Here is a 24530-nt window from a genome sequence, read left to right as displayed (position 1 = left end):
AACCATGGAGGCAGTTCTGGTTATCTTACAAAATGTGTCAGACATGGAGTAAAGCCCTGGGTCCATATCCTTGCTCTGCCAATGATCAGCTGTGTGACCCGAGCCACCCCCACATTCAGTGTCCTCATCTATAGGATTGGGGTGACACCCACCACAGTAGACGGTTGTGAGACTCATGAGGTCATGTGCATGGGGGTATCTGGCATGGCATGCCAGGAAGTGGGCATCATCATAGGCCAGTTTAACCTGTCAGTTGAAAGGTATGTTAGAAACAGAAAGTATTTCGACTTACCCATGTGCAGGTGTGCACATGGGTAATCTTACCATGGTTATTTATACACATTGCTAAACTAGCCTCAGACTTACTTCAGCTAAGTTTAGCAATTTACCTCATTTGGAAAAGAAGTATGGCATACTATATATTTATATTTAAAGCACATATTTATAATCTGAAGTTTGTAGATTTCATTGAGTGGTTTCAATTCTTGTCCCCAAATTCTGGTAGCTAACTGCATTGTGGTGTTACCTAACTGCTGTTTTCACCAAGAGTTACATTGAGCTTTAAAATATGTATTTACATAAAATATGTCTCATCCTCGGCATAATGACTGTGATACCTTGCATGAGGCTTTTTATAAATGGACCTTGCAGTATAATGGGAATAAAAATTCTCCTTTTAGAAGGTTGAAAGAATGATTTCATTGATGAACAAATAGCAGGCAACTGGAGCCCAGAGAGAGGCTGGTGAATCGTTAAGAACCTTCAAGGATCAGGCCCAGAATCAGCCCTCATTGATGGTCTTGTCTAAGCAACAGCCATGATCAAATTCCCAGTTGATCCTCTTTTCATTACTGCTCTCTGATGATGTTGGAAATATGGCCTGTGGTTGCTCACAAATCTGCTTTTTGCTTTTGTTTTCCTAGAGCAATTTGTTTACTTTCTCTACTTCTCCATCCTACTTTTGTTATGCCCTTTCCTGGTCCCATCACTATGCTGTCTCCTCTTTCTTCTTCATCTGGCCTCATTTCTGGTTTCTCCTCCAATCCTTCTTGGCCTTCCGGTCACCCGATCTGCCTTCATGTCTGTGCATTCTACTGTGATTTCTCTATCTTCCACTTCCCCCGGCCCTTCTGTTCCTTTTCCTTCCCTTCCCTTTTCTTCCCTCTCTTCAGTCCTGTTGTTGCCTCTTCCTCATCTCTTTCCATCTCTCCTCATATGTTGTAGAATGAACAGAGGTATAAGATCCCTCGGAAACACAGCCACTGTCTCATTTCTATATTACCAACAGAATTCTTCAGGGAGTCCTAGAAGTAAGATCTATGATATGTTGGAAGATTTAGCTCTCCACAGACACTGGATATGGCTTTGGTTTCCCCTAACTATCACTACAATATAACCTGCCTGAAATCACCTTTCAGGTTCATCACAGCTGGCACAAAGAGGGAGTTTCACAGCCCCAAGTGGAAGCTTCAGTTGGAATGGTGCTCAGTGTGACTGGAAAATATTTGTATGTTAACTTCTATCTTGGTTGAATAGCTTTAGGACACTTGCAGATTGGTTTCTATTTTAAAAGGTTCAATGTTTAAAAAAATCTTTATTCAGTTTGAGTTTAATAAAAACATTATACTTGGGTTTCATTTAGTAAATAATAGTGATCTGTTGTTAGTGTTTTATTTATAGTTAGATCTAGGTTCGCTTATTAGCTCAACTAAGTAATTGTTCTGATCCATCCTTTGAGACCGTGGTTAAGTGTGTGGTCTGTGTGTGAACAGAATCAAGTTATTTAGAGGGTTTTAAGAGTCCAGGTTGAATGGGGAGGAGCCAAATGGCTTATTTGGCTGATTCTTGTTCTGAAGAATAAGGAAGGAGATCTGTGGTTGGGTAGTGATGATCCAACCAATCAGTTGATTTTTCTTGAGAGTTTATTTTTGAAGAGAAGCAGATGTGGCCTGCCCTCCTCTCTGTTTGAGGGAATGTAAAATGGGAAATCTGCTACTCCTTGTTAACGGACCCTATCTCATTCATCATCCCCCACCCAGCTCCTGATACAGTGCCTGGAAAACAGCAGAAAGCTCAGCATGTCTTTTTGCAACATGCTTCTTGCAGCTTTTTCAAACTCCTACATGTAGTCATGATGGCATCTTACAAGCCTCTCCATAGTCAGCCAGCCACACTTCTTTCTTTGTTAGGAACCACCTTACATTTAATCAAGATGAAACATTTATCCCACTTTGCAGTTATACAGCCACAGTTATTTATGGGTATCAGTTTTCCTTTCCAAAGTTGCAGAGCCAGAAGACTCGCCAAGAAGGCGGATCCAAAAGAGTTTGGGTTTCATGGCCCTGCAAACTGGCTGTTACAGTAATTTGTCTTCCCTTGTTTCCTGAGTTTCTGTTCCAGCCTGCATGCAGCCTACATTGCTCTTTTATTGCCTTCACTTCCTGTCTGCTGAGTTGGTTCCATTCTGGGCATGCTGCCAGGATTTGCAATTCTCTCTTTTCCTTCCATTTCCTGTTCTTCCCTCAGTTTTTCTGGTCTGCTGAAGAATGAGCAGAAGTGCTAAGAACCCTCAGCTAAATCTATGGAACTTTTTCAGTGAGTTTTGGGGGTACTCGGCAAACAAGAAGAGTAGATGTAGAGTTGGTCTGTCTTGAAAAAATTTTGGACATTAGGATCCACTCTCTGCCATCTGCACCCACCTTCCCCTCTTACCCTCCACAAGCTCTGGGCCTCCAGGCCCCTTGCTGTTTCTGCACACTGAGTGCTGCCCTGTTGGACTGCTTGCTCACAGTGACCTTCTGCCTACTCTCCATTAGACTCTTGCTCACCTCTGAGGGCCTGGCGCCCTGCCTTCCTCACGGTGGTGCTTCCTTGGTCTCTCCACTCGTCCTCCTCCTCTGAAGTCTAGGAAAACTCTGTCTCTCTTCATGTGGTGCTTAATAACACGCCATGTCTCTAATAAGGATGTATGCTCCTCATGACCGAGGATAAACTCATTTAGTCAGCACTGTGGCAGCCACAGCTGCAAAAGCATAACATTTACACAGTGCTTTATCACTGGCAAAGCCCTTTCATCCACCTTATCTCATCTGGTTTTCACAACTGCACTGTGAGGTTGGTATTATTGTTGTTATTATTTCATGTGTAGATGTAGAAGCCACTTTCCCAACGTAGTGACTTACTGCACAAAAGAGCCTTCAACCATGGGTTGTTAAAAAGAGATGATTTTTAGAAAGAAATTTGGCACTTTTCAATAGGCTATATATATCCGATCAATCATGCTTAGGAAATTGAACATTTAGGCATTTAATATTAATGAAACACATCCTTGATAAACTACATAAAGATAGGAAGGGCTCAGTCACTAAAACAGTGGGAGTTTTTACTGGAATTTCACCATACAAAGTTGGCCATTTAATGAACTTTATTCTTAATTTATTTTTTTGAGACAGAGTCTTGCTCTATCACCCAGGCTGGGGTGCAGTGGTGCGACCTTGGCTTACTGTAGCCTCTGCCTTCCTGGGTTCAAGTGATTCTCCTGCCTCAGCCTCCAGAATAGGGATTACAGGCACACCACCATGCCTGGCTAATTTTTGTATTTTTAGTAGAGATGGGGTTTCACCCTGTTTACCAGGCTAGTCTTGAACTCCTGACCTCAAGTGATGTGTCCACCTCAGCCTTCCAAAGTGCTGGGATTACAGATGTGAGACACCATGCTCAGACTATTCTGAAATTTTTTTAGTTGTAATTGAGGTATCCAAATTTGAGAAGGGTTCATTTGAACATCAAACATTACTAATTTGTATAACCCCATTAGATATTTCCGTTAAATAATTTTTCACACATATTGTCTTAGTGCCCTGGTGCATCTAGGAAGAGTCTACTTTTCTTCAACTAGAACTAATCTTCAAGGCTGAATTTTAAAAGGAGTTTATTTTCCTAAATGATGATTGATAACATTTCTTGATAGCTTACTATGCATCAGAAGCTTTCTATGTATTATCTCTAAACTTTACATGAGTCTTTGAGAGAGGTTATTTCCTCCATTTTATGAAAGACAAAAATTAGGCTTAGAAAAGTGATCTTCTTAAGCTGAGTAAGTGATGCACAGCTAGTAAGTGTTGGATCAGTGATTCAAGTTCTGCATTCTACCACATCATTTGGCCTCCCTAGATATAATGTTCTTGTAAGGTATGATGCTATTTTATAGAGAGGGACTAATGGAAAAACCCAGTTGCTTTAAATTATTTAAACGTCCCATGATAGGGTAGACATGGATTCGAGAAAGGATTTTATATGTTCTAGAATATAACTTCATTTGAATTGCCTCTGATTTCAAAGAAATCAAAACCTCAGTGGAGAAGAGTGGCTCATAGTATCTTTAACATTTGCCCTTGTGACAAACAAGTCTCCATGATTTGTTTCCCCTTCCAAATGAAAAACAAATGCAAAAAAAAAAAAGAAGAAAATTAAGCACTTTTTTCATCTAGTATTGAATTGATCCTATGCAGAAAACAAAATAAAAACCATAATTAAGGAGGACAAAGGAGTGCTATTTAGTCTAGTGTCTGATTTTTGTGAGATTTCTTCCCTTTCCTTCCAGACTTCATGGATCAGTTTCTGAAAATGAAAGCAATAATCTCAAAATTTTTTATTCAACAAAACACAGATTATTAGACTGGGCCAAATAGATACTTGAAGATTAATGCAATGTTTGTATGTGCTGATGGTGAGAGCCAGTGCTTTTCTACTCCAGCGACTCTCAACCCTGGCTACACAGTAGGATGACCTGGGAGAGCTTTAAAGCAATCCCAATGCTCAGTCCTAAGCAGTAATTTAAGAAGGCCATGCAGCTGCCTCCTCTGCTGAATGACAGGGCCATGGGACGCTTTACCTATGAAGGCACAAAATGGCAAAGGTAGTGAAATGTACAGAGGGACCCCTCGTTGGTCAGAAGTGGCACAGAGAGGCTGTAACAGCACAAGAAGAAGCTGACCACCCTCTTCTCACTTTTATGTCTCAGAACTTTTCTACAGTGAATGTCAGTGTTTTTTATTTTTATTTTTCTCCATTTCCTTTTTGTCTGTAACATTGCCCCACTTTTCTTTTGAAAAACCACATCTCACTTGTGGCACTCTTCATGGTTAGGGTGAAACTGATCTCCTAGATCTAGAGATGATCATGCAACCAGGACTGAAGAATGGGAATGCATGTAACCTGGTCACTGTGATCTGTTTAGGGGCAGGCACATTTTCTAAGTTATGCTCTAGAGAGTAATTCCCCAGTCTTTTGCTGGAATAGTTGGGACACTGTCTTAGTAGCTATGGTTACTGAGCTAGAAGAATGTAATTCTGAAGCTAATGATTATCCTTGATACCATGAGGGAAGAACAGAATTGAGAGATGTAGAGAGATTTCCTATGTTGTCATCTGAGCACCTGGATTCACCCATGCCTGTAATTCTGGACTTTTTGGTTATATGAATGAATTCTCATCTGCCTAAGCCAGTTTAGTTGGATTTCTGCCACTTGTAATATAAGAAGTTCTACCTAAGAAACTCCTTAGTGGAGCCAAAAGGCCAAATGGAGGAAGCAATATGCTGATATTGGACTGAGGAATTTGTGGAAAGAACATACCTGTCTTGGAAAACTTAATCTGTGTTAAAACATACATTCCATCACATAGCTAGCTCTGTTTGACCAACAACCCTCACTATATAACCTGTACCCTCCCATATGTTAGATTTAATTTTTCCTCAGTATTCTTTGTTTTAGGGTGAAATAGATTCTAGGCCTTGTTTTTATTTTTTGAAGACATGTTTAATACTTAATATGCTATGATACTACTTTGAGGAACTATTGTCACAAGTGAGCCTTAGCTTAGTGCCATGTATTCACTCAACAAACATTGACTGAACCAAGTCTATATAGTGCAGTAGGCTTTGAATGCCAGGTTCAGGAGTATTTTCCTAATTCAATAGATGGCGAAAAGCTATGGAAGGCCTTTGAGCAAAGGAATGACATGACCCCATCCTTGATTCAGAAAGATTAACTAAACGACAGAGTAAACAGAAATAAGAGGTTAGAAAAAAGAAGGTCAGTTGGTGATTGTTCCCATGGATGGGGACTTGAAATGGGCCTGGAAATAAGTGGGTGGGTATGAAAATGTTGCACAAATAGGTCTACATGGCTTAACAATCTGACAGTGAAAGAAAGAAAGGCATTCTAGATTCTAGAATTTGAGCTTTAGTTATAAGGATGTAGAGATTCTGTAAACCTATTTAGTGTGTGAACATGGTCAGATTATTTCACCTGTCTTGGCTTTTTATTTGAAAGTGACATTAACAGTAATTACCTAACGGGGTATTATTAGACCATGTATGTATAAAGCATTTAGCTCACTGCCTAGCACATAGTACATGCTAAATAGATGTTAGTTTGCTTTATCAAGATTGGATAGCCTATACTGTGTCAATCTCTTTCTGTTCCTATATTTAAGAAATATTCTAGTTTCCTCTTCTTTCAGATTACATAACAAAATAATGGCAGCAATCTGTTGCTGTGATCAGTCTTTGTTGATGCTCATCATTAGCTTTTTGGAGGAGCAAACTTGGAGTAGAATGGGCCAGCATGTGCCAATTTAGCATTCATAGATTTGATGTAGACTCCAAGTTTTTTCTCTCACATTGTACGTGCCACTAGTGGCCATTAGATTTTTTACTATTGTTGCATTAGCTAGTGGTACTGCTTAGAAGATGATGTCAGGAAATTGACCTGGTTGTTTATCCTGTTACATTTTATATACTCAGAACATCTAGAAGGTATACATGAAATGTACTGTGGGCTAAGCATTTAAAGGATGAGCCCAATGTGTACTGCCTAAAGCCAATATTAATGTTATAAAACCTATTATGAACTACCTTACTTTCCCACTGGGCATGTACTTTTTGGGAGAAAATTAATACATGCCTGGGTTAAAAAAATTCTTTCTTCTTTAAAAGCACAATTATAGCCAGGCGCGGTGGCTCACACCTGTAATCCCAGCACTTTGGGAGGTGGAGGCAGGCGGATTATGTGGCCAGGAGATCGAGACTATCCTGGCCAACATAGTGAAACCCCATCTCTAATAAAATACAAAAAATTAGCCAGACAGTTGGTGCATGCCTGTAATCCCAGCTACTTGGGAGGCTGAGGCAAGGGAATCACTTGAACCCGAGTGGCAGAGGTTGTAGTGAGCCAAGATGGCACCACAGATCAAGACTCTGTCAAAAAAAAAAAAAAAAAAAAAGCACAATCACATGGTTACTTGAATTTGCAGAACATAACAATATTTTAGGAAGGAGTAGAAACACAAAGAATTGGAATATGACAAGATAAATAAGGCTTCTCAGCTTATTCACTTTTTTGGTGACTATAGGTCAGAGTTTCCAAGTCTTTTAGATTTCACCTGACTAAGAACATTGCATTTAATTTTGTGGGCAAGGGAGAATTTGTTTCATTGCATAGTTAACTGTAAAAGTTCCCAGGCCCTTTCCTGCACTTCCAGAGTAGTATTCTTCATTTACTTATTTCTTTGTCTATTGGCCTGACTGTGTTGTCAGCTCCTTGAAAGTAGAGATTGTGGCTTTTTCACATTGTTTGCTTGCAGTACACTTTTGATAAATGAATAAATAAATTAATGAATAGGTAACATAATGAGACCCAATTAAGTTCTAGATTTTTCTTGTTGTGGCTCTAAGTCTACTGCTTTCTTTTCCTTCTTAAATTCTTAAAATAAAATAAAAAACTTGTCAACTATGTACTTTATTGGAAAGTGATATAATAGACAAATGATTTCCACCTTTATGTCATATAGAACTAAATGTTATACTGGAAATGAGGGAATAAGTTACTCCCTTTGTGCTCTTAATTTATAGAGTCTATAACATTGTAAACAATACTGACTTTGGTATTGAATATGTCCCTGAATCATCCATGTGGTCTGAGGGAACAGAAGTTCAAAGTAATCAGTCATTATGGTACTCAAATTCAGAATTAGGCATCTAAATCTTATTTTCAAAATACCTTTTGTTCCAAAACACAGGACCCATCACTCCATCAATAAAAGGCAAGAGTTTAATTTTTTGTTATTGATCTAAGTGCTTGGAGAAAGTGGGCTGTAAATCATAGATGGTGTATTGTGTACTGTTCTTACAACATCATCTAGCCAACCTTTCATCTACCCCATGAGGAAGGTTCTCCAATTTACATTTTTGGATTATATGAATGAAGGTGGAGTAGTATCCTATAATTAAGACTAAAACCTCTACCAAGAAGCAATAGGAAGAAAGAAGTGAATTCACTTGCATCCAAGATGATGGGCTTAACTATAAGCAGCTCAGTGTATAGTGCAACAGATATATTTTCAGAAAAGAGAGCCCTGGAGAGCTTGTAAAAAATGGGAAGTAGATTCAAAAGAAATACTTTTAAAGACACTTAATCTTGCAAGAATATTCATTAGAGTTTATAGGAGGAAAAAAAATATCCAAATGTGCAGTAAAAGGGTAATAAGTAAGAGTAAAAAGGTTCCATATCTTGTGCATATATCTATAAAATGGGTATGTAGTCACTTAAAAGAATGACATGGATATATATGAACTACAAACAGCAATGATCAGGGAATAAAATAACACGAAAAGACAACAAAAATTAGCTGCAAAACGGTATCTTGGTATCACCACATGTGTGTTCATACATCTACACATATGACAGTAGTAACCTCTGGGGTTGCCTCATGAGGTTTTCTCATTTTTGCATTATACAATTCCTTGTTGCTGGAATGTCCCTCAGTAAACATGCACTAGATGGCCAACTTTGAAAGCCTCTTTCCTCCTGGTGTGTAGAAAAAGTGCACTAGCTAACCACTCCGTAAACAGTGTGGGCACAGTTGGTAACCTAATCCTTTGACATGGAAGATGGTGGTGGCCCTTGGAAAGGGTGAGAAGGAGAATAAAGTGACTGGAGTTAGCACATCTGCTGTATTTAGCAGGGTGTGCCATAATTTATAAACATAAAATATTTTTAATTGTCTATGTTTAATGTTCTTCAACGCCATAGAGCAAAAGAACAGATTGTTTCTGAGAAATGAAAAACAATTTTCATTTCACTGTGCTGCTCTCCAGGGATCACTTGGGTATGTTGTTGGAAGTAGATGTCAGAGTCCTGAATCAAACTGTGCCTTCAACTAACATTGTAACCTCAAATTGAGTCATTTAATTGCTAATCTCTCAGTTTCCCCACCTGTTAAAATTGATAATAATAATCCTTACCATCGCATTCCTGAATGAGGTGTTGCGATGCTTAATAAGATCATGTTCACAAAATGCTTTGAGCTTTTGAGATAGAAGACACAATATAAACACAAAGTCTCATTAAGATAATTATACAGCGATTTTTCATAGTTCAAGTTTACATCCAAGGCTAAACCTAGTGATGGAGGTCATTTTATGAGAGCAGAGAACAAGACTGACTTTCAAAATCTGAAAATGAAATTTCTAACACATTTTAAAGACGAATATAGTACAAACAGTTTTTAGAATATGAAAGCTTAGTTTTGAGAGATGATTCAAAAAATGAAAATTTTATAAGTTTTGTGTTTAACTGAAAACATCTTTTGTAAAACAAAGTGATCGCTTATATCCCTTGAAAGAAGAAGAAAATAAAAGCAAGCTCTTCAAGAATAGTACAGTTTTTTTTACAGAAAGTTTTGCCATCATTCATAGGGCTATAAAGTGGTGAAACCTGTCTGGCCCACTGAGTGTACGGACGGTTGACTCATTAATGCTTGGCAGAGTCTCCTCCCAGGTGCACTGTGCCAGTTGCTCTTGTGATGGAACAGGGGAGGCACATCCTCCACATGCTCTTCCCTCCCAGGTGTTCGTGAGCATCCATCATGTTTACCACAGGCTCCCCACCATTTGGCACCTTGGGTGCTTGCTACCACTACAGCCCAAGATATGGACAGTCCATTTCAGTTCCCAAGATTTGGAAGTGCCGGCACAGGAGGTCAGTAACCCCAGAGGAAGGTAAGCTTAAACACAGAAGCCCATGCTCTTGGTTGCAGGTGGGGAAAGAAGGGTGTTTATTGAACACAGAGATGAATCTGACTAGATTATCAGAATAGAAGTTTCTCTCTACTTAGTGTTTTTAGTTTTCTAGTTTTTATGGGTTGAACTATCCTCCAGTTGTTACCTGCAGGGCTGTTGAGCTCCAATTTTTTAAATTATACCATCTGAATATTTCATTCAACTATGTTGAACAAAACTAAGAATTTATGTGTCTATTTTTTTTTTTGTAAAGGAAGTTTGAGGGCCAATTTTTCTTTATAGACATTATTTTCTTCATAAAATCTTTGGAGTATGAATGTGACTAGAAATTGTTTCAAATTTTAAAATTTCATACCGTTCTTTAAAGATAGGTTAATGTAATAAAATGCTGTATCAATACAAGAAATACTGAATCTAGATTATTTAACCAAAATAGATGAAAATATTTGTATCTAATATTTCATATGGACATTGTTTAAATCATGCTTTTTGTATTTAATATTTAATATAGGCATTATTAGGATGTGAGAGGAAGAGATTTTCTGATTTCTTCTTTCCTACAAGAACTGTCCCTCATTCCTGTCAAACAAGTTTCACTTGATTCTTATCAACAAGTTTATACTGAAATTAGAAAAATTATCTAGGAAAAATAAATTATGTAAAAGTAGTTAATTTCAGCCTTAAGGGAGAAATTGATATTTTTTACTTTCTTATTTCTCTGTTTGCTTGTGCTCATTTGAAGCCATGATCTCCATTTTTCTGGTTTGTTCTAATCTTTTAGATGGACTTCTTAGTATGCCCCTGAGAATCTCTGTGTTTGGAGAATCGTCAACTGTTCCAACAGTTCCGAGTGGACTGGATATTAAACTATAAGGAAAATTATTAACAAAACAAATTAGAAAATATCTCACTTTATAATTTCTTGGTTGGAACCAGCAATTAAAACAGAAAAAGATAGTTTCCCATGGGAAATATTAGGCAATGAATTCTAAAATTTTAATTTTGCAAACTATATTTTGTGATGTGTTGGCATTTCATAGAGATACATTAACATTTGTTTATATTTTCTCAATTCATGTGATGTCATCTTAGGGAAACTCAGAAGCAGTTTTAGAAAAAGTCTGCAAATTCACAACACACTACATCATTATTTTGATGCTAAAGTCTTTGCAAATTCACAACAATTTTCTTTCTAGGAACATGAAAAACAGTATTATTTCTCTTCTCTATTACCACTCCATCACCCATAACCTAAACTAGATAAAGAATAGGCATTTGAATGCAAGGTCAATTTGAATTTTATTCTTAGTTCAAACACTAATTTGCTATATGGTCCCGTGTATGCTTCATAACCATTTTTTGTTTTAGTGGTTCTTCCTTTAAGGCAATATTAATCTTTTCGTTCCTTCTGTCTCATCAAGAGAGCACAAAAATGTTGTTTGCCAGATGATAGCTATCTCTAGTAGATGTAGGCCAAGCACAGTTCAGAAATTAATATTTACTTATTGGAATCACTGCAAAACATTTATTAAATTTCTTATTCCACATATCTATAAATTTTGATCTCTGAAGTGAACTCCATAAGTTTATTGAAGTGCAAGGAGCAAACATTCAGCTTAATCCATAGTTGAGATTTTCCAGAAGCAATTGTTAAGGTTAAATTACTTGTGTAGGAGAAAGATGTTCAAGAACATATCCTAGTTAAATAAGAAAACACCAAGAAATGAATGCTACTACCTTGTCAATCTCTCAGCCCCTGTGTATTTCTCAGAATGCCAGTAATGAAAATGTAGCTATGATTTCGATGCCCCCCAGATTTCAAATTACTCTTAAGGAGATGCAGAATTTCTGCACTGTCTTCTTTATGGCAGGAAATTACAAATACTTTTGTTGTTATTGCCAGAGTCTGAGGGTGTATAGCTTCCAGCAGTGGCACCTGGAATTGTTTTCTCTCTCTTTTGGAGTGGGGGTTGGGGAGTCATGGTAGTTGTTGGAGGGGAGTAATTTCTACAAACTAGATCCTCCATTGTTCTTAAGCTCCCATTATATAAGTGATATACCTGGATCTGAGGCTAACTTTATTTCAAATAGGATATTTCTCAGTCTCTGCTGGATCATCCATAGCTCCTTTTAAATTTGGGTCAGTGCCACACTTAATTGGTTGTGGTAATGATAGTAACAGTGGTAGTGTTGGTGGAAACAACAGTAATAACAACCATTTACTGAGTGCTGTAAAAAGTGTTTCAAATACTTCATCTTCTTTAATCCTCAAAAAACTGTTGAAGGATCTCTGTTGTCTCCATTTTCTATATGAAGGACCTGCCCAAAGTCAGATGGTTAGTAACCTTCCTGAATTCAAGGCCTATACTTTGTCCACTCTACTATATTTTTCATGAGAGGAAAAAAAAGCCATATCTAGCATTATTTGTTTTTGCAGCTTATAATCATGTTTGGGCTTCAATATGAATTTCCCCTCTACAGCTGCTTTATCACAAGCATTTTTGCTGGGAAAGGCTGGAAAGGAGTGCCAAATAATGAGCAGAAATAATTTAAGCCTGGGAGGTGTTAAAAAAAATTTTAAAAACTTTAGACAAACTAAATTTAACAGAATTTAATCGAGCAAAGAACGATTCTTGAATCAGTCAGCCCCCAGAACAAGAATAGGTTTAGAATGACTTCCGGGCTGCCGGATGATCGGATAACATTTATAGACAGAAAACGGAAATGAGGCATAGACACAGCTGGATTGGCTACAGCTGGCCATTTGCCTTTTTTGAGCATGGTTTGAACAGTTGGCTGTGTCTGATTTGCTGCAACTTGGCTGCTGTGATTTTCCAAGGCTTGTCCTTGGATGAAGCACAAATTCGTGTGAGCCAAGGATGCTTTAAAAGAGTTTTCCAAACTGGATGTAGAGGAAAGTAGAAAATTATGTTTCCTAGTCTGTAGGTCGACCTCAGTGAAAAAGTTAGTCTGGGGTTACATCTTGTTACTGTATAAAAGGGGATTTAAGTAACTACTCACAGGGCTGGGGAAAATCATAGCACTAGCCAAACACCAGGGACATAGTTAAAACTCAGGAATGCCTTTTTTATGGTTAAATCTCTTTTCTTTCTGGCTATACCTTTAAGGTGAGTGATTACAGCCCCCATTCACTCCAAGAAAATTTGTTAACTCAGTCTAGCCCAGAGCTACCTGAGAAACTCACTATTGTTACTATTATTGCAAGCAGGTATGTGAGAGAATCTAGTTGAAATGAATAATGATGCAAATGGATTGCTGGTTGGAGTAAAGGTGGTGGAGAACACCTCTTACTGGAAGCTGCTAAGGTCAATAAAATCATGTGACACAAGGAGTTGAGAGTCAAGCAGTAAGGTAGAAAGAGAACTTCTAAGTGGTAGTTGAAAGCCTGGCCACAAATAGCAACATGGGAGCTGAGCATAGGTTTAGGGATATGAGAGGGAGGAAGGGTGAGGAAGAACAAGTCTAGAGGAAACAGGCAAGAATTTCCAGACAATTACCTGATGCAGGTGCTGTGCACAGCTGGATTTCAGGTGCTCAGTGCATTGTGGATGGTGGGAGAATTATTTGCATGTAAAAGGCCAAGATAGGAGAGGTGGGGGAGGGTATATGTGAGGGAGGCTGGCAAGACAGCAAAATTTTGTTTTGTTTTTCTTTTTGGTGGCTTATGGATTAAATCTAGTTTTCTTAGCAAGGCTGTACACAAGAACCTTAACAACCTGAGCCTTGCCTACCTCTTCCATAAACAGCCGACATACCAGTCTGTTGAAAATATGCCATCTTCTTACACATACATTCTTTTATGTGCACGTTTCTTCTGATTCGCCTCATTAAATTTTATTCATCCTTCAAGTATTATTTCCCATGAGAAGTATCCCATTGTGACTCCTAGCCTCCCACCCTCCTTTTAGGACAGCCTTAGGCAGCTCTGCTCTTTATTTCCTTAGTACTGTCCTTTTAACACTTAAATTACAAGAATGTATTTAGTTCTTTATTTTTCCCATGGGAGACTCGACTTCTTTCAAAGGCAAGGCCTTGTCTTAGTTATCTTCTATCATATGATTTGGTGCCTGGAATAGTGGGTGCTTAATCAGCATTTTGACTGATTGATAGATGAAGTCATGAGGACTGTGTACAATCAATACATGGATCATATATTGCATGAAGGATCAGTGCAGGTCAGTTTATCTTCTGAGGACTGCTCAACCACTAGACCCCTAAACTTTTCAGCACCTGGCTGGACAGTAACTGTAGAGATGTTTGCATCTTTTCAAACATGGATAGGTAAAATAAGGGAGGGGAAAAATGGTCAATTTCCAGAAGTCAAAGATCTTACATTTTATCAACTAAAATATGATTATTTTTATTCTTTTAATTGTAGTTCTTTAGTTGTTTTTGGGCATTTGGGTGATGCTGCCTGTCAGATGATGAGAAATGCAGACTTTATAGTTTAGGAGACATTACAGCAGCCATGACTCTTTATTTACCCACAGGCTGTCTCCAAAGAAAGGTATATTGTTGGTCATGTGGCAAGGGAAGGAAATCCTAAGTGCTTTTGCATGAGACAAGGAGAGACTTGCATTTGCGTGGTGTTCTTGTGGTGTACACAAACAAGCGGCTGAGTGATTCAAATGATTAGATCAACAATGACTTGTTTCTGAAAAGGAAGAGATGTGACAGACTGGCTTCCGGAATCCAGTGACCACACATTACATGTTCAACACTTATGAAAATTCCTCGCAAAATGTTCAGATTTTCATGATTTCTGTGTATTAATGTTTGGATCTAAATATTTGGGAAGCCAGGGATCAATTAGTTCTTCTTATGTCACTGTCCTGAAGTTAGGCTCTTAGGATGCTATACTTCGAGTCCTGAGCTGCTTGATTCCTCCTCCTTGGACAAGCAAGGACATGTAGAAATAATACTCCATAGGCCTGGACTACAAGGCCATGTGGTACTTCCTGTCCATTCTTGCAGAGCATTCAGTTATGAAGGGCAGGCACCAGCGGTAGTGTCCTTTGGGATCTTGAGGAGAGAACAGGCTCAGAGGGAAACCAGGCTGACATTCTGAACAGAGCCGCTCCAAGAGAAGATGTTCAGGTAGGAAACCAGCTTACAAGACCTTGGAGAACTGCCAAGGGGAGGAGGCTTGACTTGGACCTTAGGGAGTTTAGCCTAGAGCAATTCCTGAGCTAAGGAGCCAGTAGGTGGCTATGCACCTGGTTTCCCAGGCTTGTGGGTGAAAACATAGTAAGTCTGATTAAAGGAACAGTAGAAGCAGTTTTCAGTCAGGGTTTCATTGTTAGAGAAGGCTCTGTTTTGAAGTGTGCTGGTACCTCAGGGGCCTCAACTATAAGACAGTCTGGAAGGAATCACAGCTGAAGGAACTGACATGGCCATGGAAGCTGGCTCCCAGATAGAACACCAGATCTCCAGTGCACAGTGTTCAATGGGATTGGTAGAGCTGTGTTTGATTGTGGCTGGTATTATTATCCAAGGGGCCCCTGTCTAGAAGCGGGACAAGTAACAGAAGGTGGCTGGTGGTACTATTTAAATTGGGGTGTGGGGTGGGCTGTAACGGAAGGTGCCTCTGTATACTGACACTGGATGATTTTTGTGTTTTCTGTAGGAGTGCAGGTATTGACTAAAGGTGGAGGAGTAGGGTCATATTTCATGGAGGAGCAAACTGGAAAAAAGAGGCTGCATAATTGTCTATATCGTACCCTGTGTTCACATCTATGTTACATAAAGAAACAATATAGGACAACAACAAAGATTGTGTATAGAAAGAAAGGCTGGTATGAAATCTACTGAACTATTAATTGGAAAAAATAAGAGGCTTATGTAGTTTAAAACAGATAATTCAAAATTTGTAGTGGACCTACGTTAAAAAGTATGTGGAAATACTCATTCTGTTTAATTCCTCCATTGAAGTTGATTGAATTCATGTCAAGGAACCCACTGACCTTTAGGGAAGACTATGTCAGAAAGTGAGTAATCCACTAACAAATGATCACACAGTACACAGGTCAAACTTTAGCTACAAAGCATCCAAATAACACCAATAAATGTTGACATTTGAAGCACCATATTGAGAGGTAGATATGCCTTGAGGGTTTTAAACACTTTGGTTGTACTTTTGTTCTTTTGTTGCGCCACCCTGAGTCATCGTGAAGAGAATAGAGAAGACACTCTATTGTCAAAATGCCTAACAGCAAGGTTCTCTTAGACTTTCCCTGCCTTACCCTTTGTCCCAGTACACCAGCACTGCCTAGGGCACTGTAACCTGGAGGCTAAACCTTTCTCACCATAAAAACCCAGTCCTGTAGGTCTTGGCATTTGTATGACTCTGCTCTAAATGCCCTTCATTTCTTCCCATCTACCCACACCACTTCCTAGCAACCCACGTTTCTCATGTGAGCTCTACGAGAACAGGGACAGTATCCTGAACTTCTGTTGACTGAGCAGCAGTGACGGTTACCACAGACTTGACAAGTAACTGGTGAAAAAATACACTAAATGTACAAATAGAATATAGGCCAGCCAGTTAATGAGCTGGAGTTTTTGTAACCACTTTCTTGCCTCTAATATCTTTGGAGTGTTTTTATGATAGAGTTTAAACTAAGTACTAGTGCCTGACATTCTTTGTTGTAGGTATCCAATGCTCTTAGGTTAGGCATCTCTAGGGAACCTTTATATTTTATAGGATAGTTGTGCTTACCACTTGTTTAATGGAGCAGTAACAGTTCCTCTTTGTTTAGTTGAAAGGATTCTGTAAGAAAATTAGTACAGAAGACAAAAAGAACAACGGAAATCTTCCATAATCCATCCACCTCAACTCTTTTCTTAGAGACAGGTGTTTTTAAATAACAAAGGTCCGTCTGCTTTATATTTTATATACTGCCACCTAATATTATTTCAAATTTTTAATGTTTATATACTGTCTCATTAATTATAGCTTTATAATTTTAAGGGATAATATTTTATCATGTAGATAACCATAGTACTAAATTCATAGACTTTTAAATTCTTTCCAAGTTGAAACTAATAAAAAATACTGTGGTTAAAATCTTTATTTGTATAGCTTTTGGTTTTCATAGAAATAAGTTATAAAATAACTTATAAGTTATAAAAAGATACAAATATTTTGTTAACACTACATTTTTTTCCAAAAAAATTACAGTAAAATGTGATATAACCAATTCATATAAAATAGTAACAGTCTTTTTAAAAACAGCTTTATTAAGATATAATACACATGCTACATGATTTACCCATTTAAAATGTATAATTCAGTGGTTTCTAATATATTCACAGAGTTGTGCAACCATCATCAAAATCAATTTTATAACATTTTCATCGCCTCCCTAAACCCCATACTCATTAGTGGTCACTCACTATTTTCCCACAATCACCCCCAGCCCAAGTAACCACTGATCTTCTTTCCTGTCTCTGTAGATTTGCCTATTCTGGAAATTTCATATAAATGGTATTATGCAATATTGGGGTCTTTGTGACTGGCCTCATCTACTTAGCATAATGCTTTCAAGATTTATCTTTTTTATAGACAAAAGATATCCTGTTGTATGGAGATAGCACATTTTGTTTATCTACTCATAAGTAGACGAACATTTGGGTCATTTCCACCTTTTGGCTACTATGCATAATGCTATGAACATTTGTGTACAGGTTTTTGTGTGGACATGTGTTTTTATTTTTCTTGGATATATTTCTAGAAGTGCAATTGCTGATTTGTGTTATTATTCTTGATTTAACCTTTTGAGGAAATGCCGGACTCTTTTCTGGAGCTGCTGTACCATTTTAGGCACCCACCAATAATCTTATGAGAGTCCCAACTTCTTCACAGCCTCATGAATACTTGTTGCTATCCGCCTTTTTAATTATAGCCATCTGAGTGAGGTGGTATCCCACTGAGGTTTTGATTTGCATTTCAAAGTCTCCTTTAAGATTTTTTATTTTTTAAATTACTTGGGTAGAGTTGAAAGCATTTTACAGTGTACATTTAAAAAAAATCAATGTAATTTACAGAGGGCATATGCAATGCACCATGGAAAATATACAGAAATGAATCATCTCATATATTGTGAAGGAAATGAAAATATGCCATCAGAAATTAATGTAAGGTCAGGAATAGCATACCATAAAAATGTAAAACTAACATTTGAATGGCAGTTTATAATTGGATAGCCCTTATTCACATGTGTTAACTCATTTACATAGAATAATTATCTTAATTGCTATACAAAGGCATCTTGAAAAATGTAAAGGACTTGTTTTTAGAACTTCTTTAAAGTTAATAAAAATATACTACATTCCAACACATTAAACATTGTTTTAATGTGGAAATATTTCAGTGGATTAAAGGTGCTGACAAATTGTCCTTATCTTGGTTTTAATAACAAAGAGAAAATGGCTTAAGGAATAGCAAAATAATTTTAAAAAGAGAAGCGTCAATATGAGGGCCAGGGGGACATGTTTTACTGATGTTATTTGAGAGGCATGACAGAATAGCTCTTTTCAAAAAGTGCTGTCCTTCGTTAATACAGAATTTTACCTTTTTGTTACGCAACTATTAAATGGCCATTATAGAAAAACGTAGATTTATAAGGATAGAAAAAAAACCTTCCATTATCACCACTCATAGAAAAATTATTGTTAAAATTTACATTGATTTCCAATCTTTTTACTATACTTTAAAAAATTTCCTGAACTTAATACGTAACCTTTTGGTTCAACATGTTATAAGCATTTCCTTTTTTAAAAAACTTTTCATAAATATTGTTTTAATTATTGTGAACAATTCTGCAAAGAGAATAGACCATCCATCTGTTATTTGCCTAATTCTGGACACTTTATTTGCTTGTGCTTTTCAGTGTTTTAATAATCTGACAGGTATTTTTGCATAGAGTGTTTACATTTTAGAGAATTTGTTTATGGTAGATTCCTAGGAGAAGTGTTACATTGTCAGAAGTATGACAGTTATCTGCCTTTTAACATTTATTATCAAATTGTTTCTCCAAATTTTATTCAATATATTTTTGCCTGAAGAGCATTCATGCACTTACCCATTTACTTATTCAATAAATACTTAATGGGAACTTGCTATGTCCAGGTGCTAGGTGAAGTGCTGACGCTAACTTAAAACATAATGAACACTAAGCTTTTAGAGTAGACTGCCAATTTTCTTACTCTGTTAGCAACATTGCATTTTGCTTTTTTGTTTTGTTTTGAGACAGAATCTCCCTGGGTCGCCAGGCTGGAGTGCAGTGGCTCCATTTTGGCCCACTGCCACCTCCCCATCCCAGGTTCAAGAGATTTTCCTGCCTCAGCCTCCTGAGTAGCTGGGGCTACAGACATGCACCACCATGTCCAGCTAATTTTTGTATTTTTAGTAGAGTTGGTATTTCATCATGTTGGCCATGATGGTCCCCATCTCTTGACCTCATTATCTGCCCGCCTTAGCCTCCCAAAGTGCTGGGATCACAGGCATGAATGGTAGTACCCGGCCAGCATTGCATATTTTTAAGTTTTTAGACTTTCTGATTTACAGGGAAATGTTGTTCTTTTAGCTTGCATTTCTTTTATTTTATTTTTTTTTTAACTTTCATTTTAAATTTGGGAATACATGTAAAGATTTGTTTCATAGGTAAACATGTGTCATGGGAGTTTGTCTTATATATTATTTCATCACCCGGGTATTAAGCCCAGTATCTAATAGTAATTGTTTCTGTTTCTCTCCCTCCCCTCATCCTCTCTCATTAAGTATATCCCAGTATTTGTTGTTTCCTTCTTTGTGTTCTTACCATTTAGCTCTCGCTTATAAGTGACAACATGGCAGTATTTGGTTTTTCGTTCCTTCATAGCTCCATCCATGTTCCCACACAAGACATGATTTCATTTTTTATGGCTGCATAGTATTCCATTGTGTATATGTACCACATTTTCTTTACACAGCCTTGTCATCAATGTACATTAGGTTGAGTCCATGTTTTTGCTATTGTGAGTAGTGCTTGCATTTCTTTTTAGCTTGCAATTATTTTAGCTATTACTAGTGGTGTTTAAAATTTTCCCATACTCATTGGTTTATTCTTATATTCCCTTTGGCCATTTATCTGTTAATGTTTTGACAAAAATAAGGAAACTATAATGGATTTGTATGTTGTTTTTGTAAAGGAACCTCAAAAACCTTACTTTCGTGGTAGAACAAAGACATTTATTAATTTAATAAAATATTTTCATTTGTTACTAAACCAAATATCCACCTTTGTCTTTAATAGAGTCTAGCACACTCTAAACCAAGTATGGATTATGCCTTCCTTGCCTTTGGGAGAAGAAATAGGTTATAAATGGTAAAGTTATGACAAGTTTATTAGGTTGTTTAGTTTATACTTGGGCTAATTGTAGGCATGGAGACATTTTTAGTATCAGACTGGATAACTCCTTCTCTGTCCTGAGAACTGATTGATCATCTGAAGGATTCATACTGGGCGGCAGAGTGGTAATCAATATTGTAGGCTGAGGTCACTGACAGAGGCCAAAGACAATAATGTGTGAAATTTAGGATGAATTGCTTTTTGGTTTTTGTCTGGATTTACTAAGACAGGGGAGTTGTTTGGGTAAATGTTGCCTTTCTAAGGTCTCTTTGAAGTGACCATCTAATGAATCAAGGAAAAGGCAGTTAAATCCCTCTTGGTGAGAACATCAAAAGAGGAATAGGATATAGTTACACATCAGGAGCCAAGGGCTATCAGTTGACCTTTCTTAAGAGTGGGGAGAGGAATTTGAATGATTGGGTAGTTTTTATTATATAATGGCCTTTTTTTTTCATCCTTTCACTTTCTTTTTTTTTCTCCCCAATTTCAATTTCTCCAGGCCTCTCGTTGCTTACTAGCAGAGTTAGAGAATTATGTTATCTACCTTGTGGTCTCATAATTTAAGCTGTTTTTTCTTGGAAGGCAAGGAGAGTAAAATAATACCATTGAATGTATTTCCTTTTCTTGTATGCCATTATCACCTCTCCTTACTCAAGGGAATAAAAGACATGTAGATAGAGGATTCACACCCACTGATTGTTGCAGCATGTCCTTTAGTTATATGTGCTTTTCCCCCTCCATCAAAACTTTCACCAAAGCATCAGCTATTTAGTTGGCTGATTGAGTTTTATATCTCTTCTGTTGCCTTGTTAAGCCAGTGAAGATGCTTGTAAGAACTGCCAGTTGAGCAGGCAAGAAAACAGAGGGCTTAGTCAAAGGTGACAAAAACATGACATACACCCTCCACCATCATCCCTCCTGTGCCAGGGAAGGCATTGCTCTCTCAGAGAAATCAGGAGACTCTTACTGGACATGAACCTGGCAAAGAATCCTTGCCAGTGTTGCATTCTATCCCCTCACTGCCAATAACATGCATCCAAAGTGAAACCTTTGTTATTTTCTCGATAGATTTGCAAACACACTTCTGCGGCTTCCAGAGTTAACTGTAATAAGGGGCCAACATGAAAAATCCAAAATGTACTAGCGTTTCCATTTTATTTGTCTTAAAAGAGGGATCATTATAGTGCCATCTATATACAGAAGAAAACCAGATCTGATATCTTGCATTGCTAGGGTTGATTTTGAGACTCATTCATTAGTTAGTTTCAGGTAAGGATAGGTGCAATGGGTAAAATATTTGAGAGCATGTTGGTGAAGAGACAGTGAGAAGAAGGCCTTTCTGCTGGAAGAATATTTGAACATGTACTTGAACTTGAGTGATGTGAAGCAATCAGCCATGTAACAGTCTGGGGAACAGAGTCTTAGCCAAGACAACACCAGCGTAAATGCCAAAGGCAGGAATGAAAAGGTTGGCATGATCACAGAACAGCAAGAAGGTGAGGGTGGCTGGAACGAAGTAAAGGAGAGGTTAGGAGGTGGAGAGAAAGAGATATGCAGGGAATCAGGTCCAGTGATGTTGTTTAAGGTCAGGGATTTGCATTTTATTTTAACTATGATGGGAAGCCACTGGAGGATTTTGATCTGAGGAATGGTGTGACATTTTTGAAAGATTGTTTGCATGTTTTGTGGAGCATATTGTGTCTAGGCAGGAGTAGAAGAAGGAAGAAGAGCTAGGAGATTTTTTCCGGTTGCCCAGATGAGAGTGGATAGTGGCTTTGACTGAGGTGGTAATGATGTGTGAAGTGGTCAGATCTGGGATATTGTGTGGTGGTAGAGCAAATAGGTCTTCCTTATAAAATTTAGGCAGAATATGAGGGAAAGAGAGGGCTCAAGGATGAAGCAGATTTTAATCTTAGAAACTGAGTGTCATTTACTTAGGTGGGAAAGACTGGGGGAAGAACAAAGTTAGAAGGAAGATAAAGAGTTTGGAATGAATATTATCCAAGCAATAAGTAGTTGGGTGCCTGTATAAGATAGAATGAGAGCTTATGGGTAGATGTATTAATTTGGAAGTCACTAGAGCTGAGATGATATTTAAAACTGAGACTGAATGAGATGTCAGATGGAGTGAATGAAGATGGAGAAGAGAAGATTTTGCACATATCTTTGGGGTGCTGAAACATTTAGAGCAGTGCTTCTCAACTAGGGGCAATTTCAGAGAGATTTTTCAGTTGGCCAAGGGACTGGGGAGGGGATGCTACTATTACCTAATGAGTGGAGGTCAGGGATGCAGCTAAACATCCTGTTATACAACGCAAAATACATCCTCCCACAGAGAAGAGTTATCTGGCCCAAGATAGTGGTGGTGCTGAGATTAAGAACACTGATTTAAAAGGATGAGGGGCCAGCAAGGCAACTGAAGAGTGAACAGTGAACCAGAAGAACTAGGAGAGTCTGTTTTCTGGAAAGGAATTTCAAGAAAAAAGTATGCATTCAACCCTGCTGGATGCTACTGAGAAGTTCCATGAGATAATGAAAACTTTGAATAGGTTTGTATACTACTGTAGAATCATGTACACGTGAAAGAAAGTTGACTTAAAAAAAAAAAAAGCCATAGAGATAAGGCCAAACGAAACTTTGATATTCTCATTGCTTAGTGGTGTGTGTGTGTGTGTGTGTGTGTGTGTGTGTGTGTGTGTGTGTGTAGCACTGATTCTGGTTAGCTGTAATCAAAACAGGAATTTATTTATAGAACATTATGGTATGTTATAAAGCATGGAAAAATTGAATAGCAATAATGGGCCAGGTGGCAACCAGAAAGAACAGAATCCCATAAGCAAAAGTTCCTGGATATTTTCTGCCATTTATAAGACTCAGATCCAATGACTCCAGCTCAGGTTGAGACATGGCTGCTCAGAGCCTCCCCTTATGTATGGGATAGACAGCCATTCTAAGGGGTACCTTCCAGCTTTTACCCCTTCATTCTATACATCCAAATAGCAGCAGACTCAGCTCTACCAAGCAAAGCTGCAAACCTTTCCCTTCTAACAGGAGACAGTGCAAGCTCAGACAGTAATTAGATCTGGAAGTGATGCCGTAAGGCACCCTGTTCTTTGAGTCTTTGCTGAATAGTTTTTTTTTTCTTGTCCTATTACAACATTTTGTAACTTATGAATCAATGGATACTTTTATTGTAATTAATATATCCTAGTAATGAGACCAAAAAAACTGAATAGAAGGAAAAGTAGATAATATTTATTGAAAGAGAAAACAGGAAGAATTATTTAATCTTTAGATATCCCAACAGTATGTAAGAAAACACAATTTTAATCAAGATTACCTATTTTCCCACTTGATCTCAAAGCCATATAGTCTGTAAATCTTTGACCCAGTCATTACCCGTTTCAAGTCATCCTTGCCTTTAGGCAGCATTTCAGTTGGTCTGGGTTCTTTGGGGGAAAACAACCTTTGTTTCTGAGAGGTCTGAACCTTTGACAGTCCATCTAGATAATATTATGAGAGTCTTCTGCTAACTTGTCCTCTAGATTCCTCTGATTCCACAATCCTATTGCAAACCCTACCTTTTTATTCTGTTTGTTGTTGTTTCTTGGTAGGAGGATCTCAAAGTAGCCCAGGGAAAAGTCTGTTTCTAATTCTGAGGGATGACTCCTTCTCCCCAGTTCTGACCAGTTGGAACATAGCTCCATTTAGTAATGAAACATGCAGAACACAGAGAGCACCTGGCTTAGAATCATTACAGTCAGGAAAATAAAAAGTTTAATATTAACCCTTTGGTTGCTCATCCCCTCTTTGCAGACAGTGAGAGAGACTGCATCAGGCCAGAACATGTGCTATGCAGTGGGACAGCTCCACAGCTTGCAAAGTGCCACATCCTAGGGCATCTCCACCACCTCTCTGAGAGCTCTTGGAGACAGTCATTCCACCTTTTGCGTATCACAGAAATCACCACCAGTTAGATTCATCTTTCTTTTTTTTTTTTTTTTTTTTTTTTTTTTTTTTTTTTTTTTTTTTTTT

The 24530-nt window shown here is 37.9% G+C and overlaps 1 protein-coding gene across 5 annotated transcripts in view; it reads left to right on the top strand.

Moving 5' to 3' along the window:
* FMN1 (formin 1) overlaps positions 1–24530 on the top strand; it is a 419120-nt gene that overhangs the window by 71493 nt on the left and 323097 nt on the right. The gene's annotated exons all lie outside the window — the stretch shown is intronic.

This window comes from Sapajus apella, unplaced genomic scaffold, assembly GCF_009761245.1.
Source record: "Sapajus apella isolate SASKATOON/1434 unplaced genomic scaffold, GSC_monkey_1.0 scaffold122, whole genome shotgun sequence".
In the NCBI taxonomy this organism is placed as follows: Eukaryota; Metazoa; Chordata; class Mammalia; order Primates; family Cebidae; genus Sapajus; species Sapajus apella.
Note: the sequence above shows the minus strand (reverse complement) of the source record. Positions and strands in the feature narration are given on the sequence as shown.